The following is a 17,700-nucleotide window of genomic DNA, read 5'->3' on the forward strand; positions in this document are numbered from 1 at the left end:
ATATAACATTTGCAGAGAGTTAGATTTGGGTGGGTTATTTTGTTTCTGTGCAGGGTAAATACTGGCTGCTTTATTTTTACACTGCAATTTAGATTGCAGATTGAACTCACCACACCCAAATCTATCTCTCTCTGCACGTTATATCGGGATCCGGTCTGAAGATCGACAGTGTCTAGGTCGACAATGTTTAGGTCGACCACTATAGGTCGACAGTCACTAGGTCGACATGGATGGAAGGTCGACAGGGTTTCTAGGTCGACATGTGCTAGGTCGACAGGTCTAAAGGTCGACATGAGTTTTTCACATGTTTTTTCTTTTTTTGAATTTTTTCATACTTAACGATCCACGTGGACTACGATTGGAACGGTAAAGTGTGCCGAGCGAAGCGGTAGCGGAGCGAAGGCACCATGCCCGAAGCATGGCGAGCGAAGCGAGCCATGCGAGGGGACGCGGTGCACTAATTTGGGATCCCGGTCACTCTACGAAGAAAACGACAAAAAAAAAAAAAAAAAGTCCTCATGTCGACCTCTAGACCTGTCGACCTAGCACATGTCGACCTAGAAACCCTGTTGACCTTCCATCCATGTCGACCTAGTAACTGTCGACCTATAGTGGTCGACCTAAACATTGTCGACCTAGACACTGTCGATTTGATGAACCACACCCGTTATATCTGCCTCCCCTGCAGTGCACATGGTTTTGCCCAACTGCTAAAAAAGTTCCTGCTGCGATCAACTCAGAATTAGGCCCTAGGAGTACAGCATTTTCCTGTCTCCTCTCCGTCCTCTTCGGCAGCTGAGGCATTCCATTACAGCTGCGGCTGCCGAGGAGCTTCACTCACTGCAGTGTGAAGTCTCGTGAGATTTTACATTATCTTGCGAGACTTCACACTGCTGTGAGTGAAGCTCCTCGGCGGCAGCAGCAGCAGTAAAGGAACAGCTCAGCTGCCGAGGAGGACGGAGAGGAGACAGGTAAATGCTGTACTGCAACTCCGATGTTTTTTTTTTTTTTTTTTGCAGTTGTGAGGACAGTGTGTGGGGCCCCCACAAATGTGTTGCCCGGGGGCCCCCACAGACCTTAATCCGGCCCTGCCCATAGACATTAGTAGTTGAGGCCAAGCGCTCATATGGAAGCTGCTTTGCGGTTGGAAACCTATGGGGCTGCCTTGCCGTCGGAAATGGAGGGATCACAGCATATATTAGCAATATTTGCTGCTGTCCATTCTTCTTAAATCCTGGGAATCACTAATATTTTTTTGTATCCTCCAAAAACAGACGTTCTTTAATAAATATGTTACAAAGACGATGCAACACATTGAAGTTTTTTATGTGAAGTAAATTCCCACTCGTATAAAATATTTACAGATTAAATTAAACCCTAGTCATATCGGCTTCTGATATAATATGTATAGAAATATTTATTTTGTGGATAAACAGGAATCCAGAATAAAGAGTAACAGAATTCTGAGCTGATTGGTGAGTGCGAATTCCAGCTAATGAAAGCTGAGAGATTCTCTGGGTTTACCACTAGGTGACGCCACTGAGTAGTATTAGCTCAATCAGTGCTCGGAGCTGTGCTGTAAATCTCTCCAAGGCAAGCGCTGAATAAAACTCATCATGGGAAGGTTAGTTCCTATTTGTGCAGTCAGACGAAACATTCCCTGGTTTTGGTTGTGTGAAATCTGTGTGAAATGCAGAAATATTTGTCACACCTGGCTGCAAACTCCATGGAAAAAAGAGCATGAAGGACTCAAATCATGAGACAAAATGCATTATACGTATTGTCTAACAGCATAGAAACCCGTAAAGTATGGACTATGGTGGTCATTCCGAGTTGATCGCTACCTACATTCCTTAGCTGTGAAGCGATGAGGCTAAAAAATGGCACTTCTGCGCATGCTTCGCAATGCGCACGCGCGATGTACTATTACAACAGACGATATAGTTTCACACAGGGTCTAGCGAAGCTTTTCAGTCGCACTGCTGGCCGCAGAGTGACTGACATGAAGTGGGCGTTTCTGGGTGTCAACTGACCGTTTTCAGGGAGTGTTCAGAAACACAGGCGTGCCAGGAAAAACGCAGGCGTGCCAGGAAAAACGCAGGTGTGGCTGGGCGAACGCAGGGTGTGTTTGTGACGTCAAAACAGGAACTGAACAGTCGGAAGTGATCGCAAGCGCTGAGTAGGTTTTGAGCTACTCTGAAACTGCACAAAAAAAACTTTGTAGCCGCTCTGTGATCCTTTCATTCGCACTTCTGCTAAGCTAAAATACACTCCCAGTGGGCGGCGGCATAGCGTTTGCACGACTGCAAAAAACTGCTAGCGAGCTATCAACTCGGAATGACCACCTATATGCAGTGCCCGCTGCTCTTTTCCCACTAGGATTCCAAATACACAGGTCGTCCCAAATAAGAACACAACGTTCCTCTGCCCTAATAGTGAGCATTTGGGGTCTCATCTGGTCTTAAGCGTATTTCATTGCATGTTTTCTGGATTGCGCATTTTGCTCGTTTGCCACCTTACGCTTAGGCGCATATTTATTATCAGGTTCTAGATCTGATGATTACAATTTCTTATAGCCGTTATTCACAGCAATAAGAAATGAATGATTGGTAAATTCGGCAAATATGCAGCCCCCATTAACTTCTGTGTGCAATTGCGGCGACTTGCTCACATGTTTCTGTGCAGGGTAAATACTGGCTGCTTTATTTTTACACTGCAATTTAGATTTCAGTTTGAACACACCCCACCCAAATCTAACTCTCTCTGCACATGTTACATCTGCCCCCCTGCACTGCACATGGCTTTGGCCATTAGAGGAAAATGTTGTATTGCAATCAACCTTGAATTAGGCCCAAAATGGGATCTGGGTAGAATCTTACTGCCCAATGTGATCCTATCATCTGGATATATCTTCCAACACCTTCAGGGACAAGGGCTCCGTCCCTGTGATGTGCTGGCTGGCGGTCCGGTGCACGCACACGCTGCACGGCGGCCACTTCCAGGGAACCCTCCGGTTAGGAATGTGATGTGTAGTCCATCTTCAGATGGCGGTAGCTGGCGGCACCAATATCGGGAATGCATCACATTCCGGATATTTAAATCAGGCAGCATCGCATCCCTCATAGAAACCTATGGGAGATGCAGCTGCGGGCGGCACTGAAGTATACTCATCTTGTATCGGAAAGTGAGTCTCTCATCCTCCGTGGCCCCATCTTACCAGTGATATCTTCGGGAAGATGGCGCCACCCAGTGAAAACAAAGACTCTGACACTTTGACATTGACAGAGACATTGCTCTCTTGTGCACATGTGCTATCTTCCAGAATATCACAGGGAAGATGGCGTCGGCCAAGGACAATGGACCTGCTTACCGCAATTTAGGACGCTGATGCGCATATCAGGATTAAGTACTAATCTGAATCAGGCCCCAAGTTACCACAGCCGAGCAGCAGTGCTTTGTAACTAGACTCCTGTGCCTGTTGCTGTAATTACTCTTGTGTGGAAGAAACCTCTACATAACACACATTTTATGCATTGAATGTGGCACCACAATTTCATGTACACAAACACACCACACAGATTGGGTTGTGGCTGCTGGCACAGGAGAGTTTTATGGGTTGCAAAGGCCAATGACCAGCTCATTCTCCACCCAGATAAACTGAACTGACGATAAAGATCTTATGCATACTTGCCTACTCTCCCGGAATGGCCGGGAGGCTCCCGAAAATCGGGTGACCCTCCCGGCCCCCTGGAAGAGCAGGCAAGTCTCCCGATTTCAGGGGTCCCCCCCTGCCCGGCCGCCCACTTAGCGAGTAAAGTGGGCGGTCCAGGCAGGCGATGACGTGATTCTTGTTGAATCGCATCATCATAGCCACGCCCCCTGCTGTATAATGCCAGTAATAGTGGCATTACACAGTGGGGACGTGGCTTACATGATGCGATCCCGCAGCTATGCACCCATCCCGCCTCCGCTACGACCCCGTTCCGTCTCTGGCCCACCCCCCTCTGCACGGAACATCGCAGCCCGCCCCCCTGCTGAGCCGACCTGGCTGCTCTCTCCCGGAGAGAGCATCTATGGTGCCAAAATTATGTCTGTACAAGTTCTATTTGGGCAGATCTGTCCCATGTTAGAAAAACATTGTGGTATGATGTAAAATGGCCCCTAACCCATACCCCGGTACCTTCGGGAGGTCGGCTGCCGGTGATCCCGCACTGGTCTCCTGAGTGGAGTCGGGATTCCAGCGGCATCACATGACCGCCGGCAACCCGACAGCCAGAATGGTAAACGTTCCCCATTTAAACTGCCTTATTCTGAGCCTGAAGATTGTACACGGTTTATAGATCAGATATTAAAATCAGATCCCGTCTATGAGAATAGGGGTATTTGGATCTAAAACATGGGTTTTATCCCATCATACGCCCTTGTCCTGTATTTGCTGCCTGCAGATTAAGTTGTGAGATGTATTATTTATTCGCTGGAATAAGTCTATTTTTAGTTGTGTTCCTTTAAGTTTCAATCTCTGCCGGTGTTTACTCTATATTTATTCATTAGCTCAGCAATGCATCCTTAATCCCCGTTATTAACAGGCAGCGAACGCTCGCATCCAGTACAACACCGCTCTCCGACAAAGGAGAGTTCCTGGAATTAAGAGCGAACGCAGTTATTTCTCAATCAGACACATTATAAACTTTTCAAACAGCGAAAGGTCAGCCGTGCTTCAAGGCCATTTAGCAAGGTCAGGATGTAATGAGGTAGTGACTCCTTTATTTGCGATTTGTGACTCGGCGGGATTAATTGTCCTCACTCTCCCTTGTTCGCAATCTGAGGTCGGATTGTCACAATGATCCATAGCGTTCATCCCCAGGCCCACGCTTTCATTAGAAAGGTGCGTGCTAATCGATAGCAGCATTTTTAACATTTTGGCCCTTACATTTTATCAATCCTTATTAGCGAACAACCAATACTGGACTGGCACGGAGGGTCCGCTGCAATCACCAACACTGTGACAGATTACAAGGAGAAAGCTCCATGCATCTGTAATAAGTGCTCATTATCATTACAGAATGACAGTCACTATAATGGGAAATCAGAGCTGCCAATTGTTGTAGCCTTTTGTTTCTTGTGGAGTTTTTTTATGTGGTTTGATCCTGAATACTGTGTATTGCTGAATGACATTATTGGAATACTGGAGGATGTTCCGTTTTACCAACAGACGATATTATCTCTGAGCTACGTATCTGAATTTGTCCTGAGAAATGATCACGTAATAAAATTTCATTGTAACTATTAATTTCCAAGGATTTATGTATGTATGTATCTATATACAGTATATGTATTGCACACTTCCCAACTGTCCTGCTTTTGTCAGGATAGTCCTGTTTTTCAGGGACTGTTCTGCTGTCCCATTCTCGGGCTCCAGTGTCAAGCATTCGGGCCAACTTCCTCATACCCTCTAACTGTACCTTTTTAATAGGTACAGTAACTTTTGTTTTATGGTCTGTACCGATTTTTGGCTCTCCAAACTTCCATTGAAAGTATAGGAAAAGGGGCGTGGCCTTTACTCGTGGCCACGCCCCCTTTTCTAATTTGTACCAATTTTTATATATAAAATGTTGGAGGGTATGCTTCCTCCAAACCAGAGTTCCCTCCAAAACACTTGTAATCAGCTGATTACAGATTCCCCAACCACAGGCTCTGCAGCTGTCATCTGACTCTGCACACCAATCTGCTGCTGTTCTCTGCTTTACCAATCCCTAGCCCAGCAGCGGTCATCTGATCAGTTCCTCCTATCACCATTCTCCAGGAGGGATATAAGGATTGCACAGACAGTCTGCAGGTGCCTTGAGCAATGTTGCTTAACAGAGCTACGTCCTGGGCTCCAGACTGTTGACTCCTGTTCCTGCTGTATTGTCCGAAGTCTGATTCCTAGTGCTAATTCGGCTTAGCACTTAGTGCTCATCACTTCAGCCTGACTTCTGTACACCTACTGTTCCAGTGCAGCCATCAGTACCTGCCAGTCTGATAATTCAGTTCCCTCAGTTCCAGTCCAATAATCCAGTACTATCGGTTCCAGTCCAATAATCCAGTACTATTGATTCCAGTCTGATAATCCAACACCATCATTTCCAGTCCGATAAGCGTATACTACTGTTTCCAGGACCATCAACTTCAGCTCTCCACCTTGGTATTCAGATTCACAGACATCAGTACAGGGAAACCCAGGCAGGGGGCCGTGACCTACACATCGGGCACATAAAAACCCCAAATCCATTGCGGGGTTACCTGGAGCAGACCACCGGTGTGTTATACTCTGCTCTTCTGCTCTGGGCATCCGCCAATTCCCTCGTACCTGCCTGTGACCTCATCACCCTGTATCTGCCGTCTACCTACAGGCATTAGCCTCAATTCTCAATACTCCTCATGCGCAGAAACTACTTAACACCTCCAAGTTTCTGGCTTCCTATTTCCACAAGTGTCACAACCAGGAACATAGCCCACTGCAGACCTGACAGTATGAAGTGATGCTAAACGTACTGTATTAGTTTTCTTTTTTTGAACTGCGGTTGCGGTGCCCCCAGGATTTTTCCACGCCTCCCCAATCACCCAGGTGTGACATTGCCCCTACAACCCTGCCGATAACCATAAAATGTTTTGATTGGTGAGATGAGGTAGGAATGTTTATTGATAATGTGCTCAATGGGAAACTGTATACCCTCTATGTGATGTTCTGTTAAGAGGGGTGAGGATGGTAAATCCACTAACCGGATGCTTTTCTCATTAGAAACTGTAAGGGGCATACTCATTACAGAAAATATACGGGATATCCCCCAAATTCACTTTGCAAGGGGGGAACCCACAAAAATATGAAGTATCTCCTGGGTGTATCTAGGGGAAACCGCAGTATATATCAGAGATCTGGTGCAGTCCCCAATATCGGACTGCATATACGTTTCCATAAAGGCTGCTTAAATCCCCAGTTTATTAAAGTTGACGCCGGTAACTAACATCATCTTCAGATGGCTTTGTAGCCTATGGGCCAGTGACGTAACTAGAGGCTTGGAGGCCCATGGCAATCTCTCAAGGTGGGCCTCCTATTTGATTTCTATAACCCTTTAGGTCTACATGTGCAGCTGCGGAACCATACATAACCGACAGACGAGAACGGAGCTGTACAGAATGGTGGTGAGAAAAGCGATTCCAAGGGACAGACACACCAACGAGCAGTCGCGGGGGTACCTGTGGGGACACTAAACTCCACAGACGTACCCCAATGATAGAGGAGCTTTCTCAGGTAAGCAGCAGACAGTGAGGGGGGGGGGGGTGTCAGGTGGACCCTGCAGACAGCAGCGTCAGCGTGGTGACAGTAATCGATGATCCGGGAGTCAGGAAATCCAGGCTGCGGCTTTGGGCCTATCCAGATGCCAGAGCTCAGTGGGTCTTCTTCACCTTGTGGGCCCCATGGACATTTGCCAGCCTAGCCACCCTGTAGTTCTGCCACTGCTACGGACTACAGATCGCAAAGAAGCTCGGCTGTAGTAACTAAAGCCATTTTGCAGCCTAGCATGGAGCTGGTGCAAAAGCAGATATAGTTGCGGTGGCTGGTGTTGGGGTTGCGTGTCACAGGTTTCCGGTCACACACGCACAAGCCTCTGCATTTGCTGAACAGATACTGGAATTAGTATACGGTAGTAAATAAGATTTCCACAGCTTCAGCCTCTCAGGATCAGCCACTAAGTAACTGAAGAAGATTTGGTAGCAAAATGGGTGCAATTTACTCCAACACAAATAGAGCAGTGGCGCACCCAGGGGGGGTTTCCGAGTACCCAGAAACCCCCCTCCACTTAAAAAAGAACATTTTTTTCTTTTTTTTTTTAGCTGCATGAGTATTATTAATGACTGTCTAGCGTCCTCTGCAGCCTGCTGTCTTCCTGGTGGCACTTGCAAGTGCAATAAAAGTTTACTTTATTTTAATTATAGTACATATATATCCATGTGCCTACATATATACACATGTATATACATACATACATACATACATATAAACACACACACATATGATATATATATATACATGTGTATATATATGTGTACTGTATGTGTGTGTATATATATATATATGTATGCATGTTTAATATGCTATGTATATGTGTATATGGGTTCACTACGATCTCCCGGCGGCCGGCCTCCCGGCGACCAGCATACCGGCGCCGGGAGGCCGGCCGCCGGCTTACCAACAGTGTGGCGAGCGCAAATGAGCCCCTTGCGGGCTCGCTGCGCTCGCCACGCTACGCGCACCACACTATTCTATTCTCCCACCAGGGGGGTCGTGGACCCCCACGAGGGAGAATAAGTGTCGGTATGCCGGCGGTCAGGCTCCCGGCGCCGGTATACTGGTCGCCGGGAGCCCAACCGCCGGCATACTGAAGACCACCCGTGTATATGTATGTGTGTGTGTATGTATATATATATATATATATGTGTGTGTGTAGATATATGTATATATATATACATATATATATATGTGTAGATATATATATATATATATACACACACACACACACACACACACACAGACACACTAGTTTTACGGACCCAGCATATACTGGGTTACCTCAGTCCCCACCCCCGTGATTGGCTCCGCCCAGTTCTGGAAACCCCCCCATGCAAATCCTGCGTTTGCCACTGTAGAGCATAGAAAAATAGCTGCATTTCTTCATGTTTATAGAGTAATTCACATCTCAATATACATACAGCCAAGGGTTAAAGTGTGTGTGTGTGTAGGGGGGGGGGGGGGGGAGGTGGAACCGAGTTCCACCACCTGTAATGGTAGGGGGAACTAGTTCCACCATCTCCATTGCCCTGCACAGTAGTTCCAACAGAAAAGCCCACCCCATCATCTGCGTCAATCGATGATACAGGCGGCACTAGTGTTACTGATGAGCTGCAGCCACCTACTCCTTCCTCAGGTCCTGGTGCCTCCATGGTCCTCCTCCATGAGTTCCACCACCTCACCAGGACCACTTGAAGCCCTGCATACAGCTCCACAAAACTTGCCACCATCATTAGAGTGTATTTGTGGGAATGCCCCTCACACCCGCGTTTCACTTCTGTATGCACGGTTTGATGTAAGGTAAAGTGTGTGGTTCTGTATACTCACAGAAGCATTCATTCGCTTTCTGATGATGCACAGTGTGAAGTCACAGAAAATTTGCTGCGCAAATGGCACATATCGCTCACTTCGCATCAGCTCATAAATGGCGCAACATGTCTTCATTGGAGAAAAAACAGGTGGTTTTCTAACCTGGGTATAAAAGAACAGTATATATGGAATGTATGTGTGTGAATGAGCCGTATACTGCTCTTAGTGGTTACACACACACAGAAATAGATAATAAATGTCATGGGGGGAACGTGGAGGAAACACATTTACAAGCTTCACTTGTTACACAATTGAAAATCTGCTCCGTCGAGCGGTTTCATAAACTCCCAAAGGGTCAACATTTTTCATTCTGGCATGAAGATTGGAAAGTTGGGTCCAGTTCTATTATTAATAGGAATTTTCACCGCTCTTTAATGGGCAGAGACCGGAGAGTAACGAGATCCTGGTGAAGCACAGATTATTGTTGCGTATATAGAGAAAAGGTGTCTGAAATGACAGAAAGTGATGGCCAGCTGGGAGGAGAGACGCCGTAAGAGAAGGGGTCAGGGATTATTGGGAGATTGCAATGGGGCCAAATTCTAACTGCTGTGACGAATGTCCTTATTAAAACATACAACTGTTAGAAATGATCTATTTAATGCTCTGTAGCAGAACAAGGTTCTGTGCCCATAGAAGAGACACGAGAGGAGATGAGCGTGAAACTCTCCTGATTCCATTGCAGAGGGCTTCCATTCACTATTGAGAAATGCTGGATACACCGATATTCCAACTTAATTTCTGGTCTGTACAATATATATTCTATATCCGCTTCCAGAGTTACAGGCAGAGGCGTAACTAGGGTTTTCGGAGCCCAGGGCAAGATGAAAAGTGGTGCGCCCCCCCCCCCCCCCCAAAAAAAAAAAAAACCACACCAAAAGAAGTATAGGCGCGCGCCGAAAGAAATGGCCGTGACCACGCACCAGAAGGGGTGTGGTCACTGAAAGTGGGGCGTGCCAACATGATTATCACCTACCCCCTGTGTCGCCTCTCAGCACACTATCACCTACCCCCTGTGTCGCCACTCAGCACACTATCACCTACCCCTTGTGTCGACTCTCAGCACACCTTCATTCAATTTTTGCACAGTACGCATGCAGAGTCCCCTTTTTACACAGTGCCAAATACACAATTGCCCCACAGTGCCAGATACACAGTGCCCCACAGTGCCAGATACACAGTGCCAGATACAGTGTGCCCCACAGTGCCAGATACACAGTGACAGATACAGCGCCCCACAGCGCCAGATACAATGCCCCACAGCACCAGATACAATGCCCCACAGTGTCAGATCCACAGTGACAGATACAGCGCCCACAGTGCCAGATACAATGACCCACAGTGCCAGTTACAATGCCCCACAGTCCCAGTTACATGCCCCACAGTGCCAGATACATTGCCCCACAGTGCCAGTTACAATGCCCCACAGTGCCAGTTACAATGCCCCACAGCGCCATACACATGCCCCACAGTGCCATACACATGCCCCACAGTGCCAGGAACATGCCCCACAGTGCCAGATACATGCCTCACAGTACCAGTTACATTGCCCCACAGTGCCAGATACATGCCCCACAGTGCCAGATACATGCCCCACAGTGCCAGATACATTGCCCCACAGTACCAGTTACCTTGCCCCACAGTGCCAGATACATGCCCAACAGTGCCAGTTACATGCCCCACAGTGCCAGTTACATGCCCCACAGTGCCAGATACATGCCGCCCCCCCCCCCCCCCCCCCCCCCCCCCCGGTCACTCACCGCTTCCTTCCCGTTCCCTCTGTGGCTGTGCTATGTGAGGGGAGGAGAGCGCAGCGTAGCGCCTCTCCTGCCCCTCAACACTCCAGGTCTCCGGCGGCAGCTATGTGGCGCCGGTTCGTTAGCCAATCAGAGCTCGCGGACAGGCAGCCAATCAGGAGCCGGCCTGCAAGCTCTGATTGGCTAACGCCGCCGGAGACCGGACACACGCAGCACTGCTGGCAGCGGCGGGGAGGACATTGAGAGGAGGGAGAGACGCTGCGCAAATGGGTGACAGGCGCGACTGGGCATAATGCCTTGGCGCCGGCGGCGCCCCCCTCTGCTGGGCCTGCCAATGCGCCCAGGGCACGTGCCCCACTCGCCCTACCCTAGTTACGCCTCTGCTTACAGGAGAATGCACATTAAGCACTGTCATAAAATACAACATTGTGATGCTTTGGATGTAAACATAAGTTACAGGGAAAGCATATTGTACAGCTGTATCTTCAGGGGTAATCAGATCTTTCCCTATCCCTCTCCTTACCCCCATCCCTACCCCTTTATCTGGCTCCCTGCCCCTCTCCTTGTTCCTCTTTAATTCAAATAACTTCTTTTCTCTCTCCCCCTTTCTCTCTCATGGTCCCGCCCTCCACACCCTTTCTCTCTCTTCCCCTCCGATCACACAGTCCCGCCCCCAGACCCTTTCTCTCTCTCTCTCCCAAGGTCCCACCCATCCTTTCTCACTCTCTCATCACTGTACCAATTCCCCTCACTCTCTCCTTCTCTTCTGTACCATATCCCATTCACCATGGACCTCATATCTCTACCTTCTTTTTCTCACCATCATCTCTTTATCACTGTATCTCTTCCCCTTTCTTCCTCTTCCCCTACCCTCTGTCCCTCTCACCATCAACACCCTTTTTCTCTGCCTCTCTCCTTACCTCAATGCCTGTCCTCTTTCGCTTCCTCTCTCCTCATCTTCTCCCTCTCCCCCTTTTTCTCTTATCCTCCCCCTCACTCTCCCTTTTCCTTTCTTCCTCTCTCTCCTTAATGCACTCATCCTCTCCAACTCTATCTTCTCACCCTCCCTTCTTTTCCCTTTACCCCTCTTCCTCACTCTCCTCCCTCTCTCCCTTCCTTCTCTTTCTTAACTTTTCCCTCTCTCCCCCATTTTCTCAATTGTTTCCTTCCATTTATCCTTTTCCGCCTCTACTTCTGTACTTCTTTCTCCTCCCTCTCTCCCCATACCACTGCCCTCACTCTTGTGTGTTGACACTGGCCCAGTAGAGCATGTTGGTAAAAAATAGGATTTTGGTACCTACCTGTAAATCCTTTTCTCTTAGTCCGTAGAGGATGCTGGGGACTCCAAAAGGACCATGGGGTATAGACGGATCCGCAGGAGGCTGGGCACACTATAAAGACTTAAACTGGGTGTGAACTGGCTCCTCCCTCTATGCCCCTCCTCCAGACCTCAGTTAGAAAACTGTGCCCAGGAGAGATGGACAATTTCGAGGAAAGAATTTATTGTTATAAACACGGTGAGTGCCATACCAGCTCACACCGCAAACACACCGTAGAACGTGGCATTCAGTAGAATACCAGCCAACGGCATGAACAAACACAGCCACATGCTGAGAGAATATGTAACACAACCCGTGTGTCCACAGAAGCAAAAATAAGACCCCGCATGCGATATCATGACCAACGGTAGCAACCGCCAGACAGAGAAGACACACCACCAGGGTGCAACCAAAAGCAATAACTGCAGATACCGTACGCACCGGGACGGGCGCCCAGCATCCTCTACGGACTAAGAGAAAAGGATTTACCGGTAGGTACCAAAATCCTATTTTCTCATACGTCCTAGAGGATGCTGGGGACTCCAAAAGGACCATGGGGTTTATACCAAAGCTCCAAAATGGGCGGGAGAGTGCGGACGACTCTGCAGCACCGAATGAGCAAACATAAGGTCCCCAAAAATCAGGGTATCAAACTTGTAGAGCATAGCAAAAGCGTTTGACCCCGACCAAGAATTCGCTCGGCAAAGTTGAACCGCCGAGACTCCTTGGGCATCCGCCCAAGAAAAGCCCATCTTCCCAAAAGAAAAAACCTCCACCGACTTCGGTGACGGCAAAGCAGCCGTAGAACGAACATGCCAAACCGCATCACAGATTCAGCATGTAAGTGACTGCATAAAGCAGTCTCCCAAATCAAGCTGGGAACATACCAGACAAACAGGGCCTCTGTTTCTCCAAACTGAGCCAAATTGATGACCTACATACTCAAATCCCTGGCTAGATCAAGGGAATTTGAACCAGCTAATGCCTAAGTAACCCCCGGCATTAAAATAGGCCGATTTCTGCGAAACCCAGAAACCACTCTTGGTACAACTACCAACCGAGTACTCAATTCCTCTCTATCCACCTGAAAGACCAAACAAGGCTCTTGTGAAACAAAACCACCACTTCCGACACCCGCCTTGCGGACGTCAAAGCCAATAGCCTGACCACTTTCCAAGAGAGAAATTTCGTAAAGAAACTTATTAGGCTTGCCTCCACATCGGCTTGTAAAGTATGGATAAGCACGACCTAGTTGAAAGTCCTCCATAGGAGCCTTCCTGGATACACACCGAGACACCTAATTACTCCAACAACGGTGGTAACGCTGTGCCGTCAGTTCTTTCCTAGCCTGAAGAATTGAAGAAACGACCTCACTGGGAACACCCGTTCGGCTTAGGATCTGACATTTAACCGCCCCGCCGTCAGACGCAGCCGCGGTAAGTCCTGACACACGCCCTGATCTTGTTGTAACATTATCTCACGTAAAGGAAGAGGGCAGTAATTTTCTATGAGTAAACCATGAAAACTGGATAGCCAACCCTCGCTGGCTAGACCGGATTTAAGAGGATCATCGGAACCTTCAATCATCTTACGCTTACCACTGTCAGAAAAGTGAAAGCGGGGAGGCCACCTAGACCGACTAAAAACACCCACGGTGTCACGAGGATGTCCACTGTTATATCTTGAGTGTCCCTTAACCTGGAACAATCTCCTCGAGGCCTCTCGCTGAGGCGAGACGCCAACATGTCCAATTGCGACACTCCACAAAGACTTGTCACGTCTGAGAAATCTTCTCTATGATTACAGAATTTATCCCGGCTGGATATCGTGTCCGCAGAGGAAAATAGGATTGTGGTACTTACCAGGTAAATCCTTTTCTTTGAATCCATAGGGGGCACTGGAGTACTCTAGGGATATGGACGGTTCCACAGGAACTAGGCACTGAATAGTTCTGAGTACCTCAGTGTTTTTTACTGAGCCGAACTGGAGCTATAGAGGTTGACAATGGAGAAATACATATAACCAAAAACGGACAACAATAAAGTTGACACAAAACGAAACTGACAACTAACAGTTGACACCAACCCGATAGAATTTCTAATTTGAAACAGTCGGTAAGAGTGTGTTACCATAAAATTCCCTGCACTTACCACAACCAGGTAATCAACTGCTCTGGGTGGGCGTCCAGTGCCCCCTATGGATTCAAAGAAAAGGATTTACCTGGTAAGTACCAAAATCCTATTTTCTTTTTCATCCACTAGGGGTCACTGGAGTACTCTAGGGACGTACCAAAGTTTCCCCCCTGGGCGGGAGAGCTGTTTGGCACCTGTAACACTAGACGGCCAAAGCTAGATGCTGATGCCGCAAAAATATCAAACCTGTAAAAGCGCACAAACATGTGCACTGAAGACCATGTAGCCGCACTGCAAAGCTGTGTCGTAGAACTCCACGACCAGCTGCCCATGACATTCCCGGAGAACGTGTGGAATGAGCTGTTACTGATGTAGGCGGCTGTAATCTAACTTGAAGGTAAGCCTGACGTATGGTCAGTTTTATCCATCTGGATAAGGTCTGCTTAGAAGGTGGCCAACCCATCTTGGCCGCATCATAGAGAATAACAACGTATCCGTCTTAGGAACTGTAGACGTTCGGAATACATAAACTCGTAATGCGCGTACCACAACCAAAATTCCAGAATCTCCTGTTAACACAGGAACTACTATTGGATGATTGATGTGAAAAGAGGACCCTACTTTTGGCAGGAAAGCGGGATTCGTCTAAAATTCCGTTCTGTCATTATGAAACACTAAATACGGTGGCTTGCATGACAAGGCACCCAAAACTGAAACCCGCCCTGCCGAAGCTAAGGCTAGGAGAGAAATTGTTTCCCAAGTGAGAAACTTAATATCCACTTGTTGTAAGGGTTCGAAACAAAAAGACTATAAGAAATCTAAATCCAGATTCAAGTCCCATGGCGCAGTAAGTGGAGTGAAATGGAGGCTGTACTTTGAGGACACCCTGCATAAAGGTGTGTACTGACGGCAATAGAGCCAATCTTCTTTGAAAATAAATTGACAACGCAGATATCTGCACCTTTAGTGTGGATAAACGCCGACCTCCATCTAACCCCATCTGTAGACATAACAAAAGACGGGATAACATGAAAGATTATGTCGGAAACTTCCGAACTTCACACCAACCTATATAGGCACGCCAAATTCTGTAATAATGAGCTGCCGTAACCGGCTTCCTAGCTCGTAACATGGTTGGTATAACCTATTCTGGAATGCCCTCTCTTTTTAAGAGGGCTGTCTCAACAGCCACTCCGTCAAACGCAGCCGCGCTAAATCGGAGAAAAAGAACGGACCCTGTTGTAACAGGTCCGGACGCAGTGGGAGCGGCCAAGGAACGTCCGCGAGTAGACCGCGGAGATCCGAAAACCAAGCTCTCCGAGGCCAATGAGGCGCCACTAGTATGACTGTGACGGACTCTCTTTTGATCCGTTTTAGCAACAGAGGGAGCAGCGGAAAACGGTGGAAACAGATACATGAGACTGTATGGCCACTTGATTGTGAGAGCATCAACCGCCACTGCCTTTGGATCTCTCATTCTGGACACGTACTGGGGCGTTTGATAATTGTGGCGAGATGCCATCAGGTTTACTTGCGGGTAACCCTACTTCTGGACCAGCATGTGAAACACTTCTGGATTTAATGCACATCCTGGATAAAAATCCCGGCAGCTGAGATAATCCGCCTCCCAGTTGTCCACTCCCGGAATGAATACTGCTGACAAAATCACCTCGGCCCAATTGAGGACTCGAGCTACTTCCCGCATTGCCATGCGGCTTTTCGTTCCTCCTTGTTTGTTGATGTATGCGACCACCGTCGCATTGTCTGACTGCACCTGAACAGCCTGAGCCTGCAGCATGTGCACTGCTTGTCGTAGCGCATTGTAAATTGCCCGGAGTTCCAGGACATTTATAGACAGCAATCTTTCGTGATCCGCCCAGAGACCCTGGAGCTGGAAATTTTGAACTACAGCTCCCCAACCTCTGAGACTCGCGTCCGCCGTGAGAATTATCCAATTCCAGGCGCCGAACCGTTTCCCTGCGGTTAGATTCTGTACTTTGAGCCACCAGAGTAGAGACACCCTGGCCCTTGGAGACCACCTCACCCTGCGGTGAATCTGCAGAAGCGAGCCCGACCATTATTTTTGGCATGCATTGCAGGCAGACACTGTACTCATTAGGCCACAGCCAACCATTGCGAGCACATCCAGTTAAAAAGGACGTGAGTGAAGTCTTCCGAACTGAAGCGCTTCAAAAGCCGCCACCATTGTGTCTAATAGGCGAATGTACAAATGAACCGAGACTGTGCGAGGCTTGAGCACTAATTGTACCAGATGACGAATGACCTGTACTTCTGTTCGGGTAGGTAAATTCTTTGATTTACCGTATCGAGAATCATACCTAGGAATTGAAATCGTTGAGACGGAATCATTCAGGAATTCGCGTAGACAATGGTAGGAAATCAGATTTCCCCCCCCCACTTGGTCTGCGATCTATTCTCGTTTGGAACGTAGCCAAAGTGGACGTTGTGCGCCACTAGCGAAGCTGAGACGCAAGAACCAACTGCCAACTTCACAGAAGCTGTAGGCAGCAAGAAGTGTAAGGTGGTCTTTATTTAGGGCAAACCTGAACTGGAGCGCCCTGCTACTACAGCCTTGTTACCTCAAACCCTTACCAAAGCAGGGTGAAGCAACAGCCCTACTGCTGTGTAGGGTACACTCCGATAGGTAGTTAAACGCCCAATAATTGCAATTGTCTCTCATTGGAAATTGTTCAGCCTTCGATGAGAACCTGACGTACTGGCCTGGTGCTATGAGGGCTGGCGGCGAATCGACCGCAACAATCTAGCTGAAACAGTAATTTTTTTTCCTCTCAGGCAGTACATGCGCCCGCATTCCCCCCAAACAGGACCGGTTAGGGTCTGTCTGTGCAGTCGAATTTGTCCGACACACTGTGTGACCGACTCTGCAGCGAAGCTGCTTGTTTGATTATGCATTAGACTTAGTGATCATATACCCCGACCAGTAAGTACACCACGGAAGTAATCTGTGTATAAACCTGCATTATAGTGCATGTGGTTTCCAGCAATAGTGAATCTTCCTGTAGAGACATGCTGTCAAAAACAATTAATAAATTAAATTCCTAACAACCCCCCGCTCCCCCAGAAGCTGAGTGTTGTAGGGCAGCAACCTCCAGCAAAGACCCAGGAAGTAACGTTAAAAATGGTGTCCTACCATGTTTTTTTTTTTTTTTTTTTATTATTATATCTATATATTACACCTGTTAAACCAGGATCTGAACCAGTGTCCATGCAATCACAATGTTCACTGTGGGCGGGAAGCCTAACCACTTGGCTAC

At 47.9% G+C, this 17,700-nt stretch overlaps 1 long non-coding RNA gene across 2 annotated transcripts in view; it reads left to right on the forward strand.

Moving 5' to 3' along the window:
• The first annotated feature begins 915 nt into the window (after positions 1-915).
• The window catches only part of LOC134969885 (uncharacterized), a 175,060-nt gene continuing 158,275 nt past the window's right edge, over positions 916-17,700 (forward strand). For both annotated transcript variants that reach the window (XR_010189544.1, XR_010189545.1), the window contains exon 1: positions 916-971. This is a non-coding gene — a long non-coding RNA (uncharacterized LOC134969885). The remainder of the gene's footprint in view (positions 972-17,700) is intronic.

The sequence above is a fragment of the Pseudophryne corroboree genome, chromosome 11 (assembly GCF_028390025.1).
Source record: "Pseudophryne corroboree isolate aPseCor3 chromosome 11, aPseCor3.hap2, whole genome shotgun sequence".
NCBI classification, from domain to species: Eukaryota; Metazoa; Chordata; class Amphibia; order Anura; family Myobatrachidae; genus Pseudophryne; species Pseudophryne corroboree.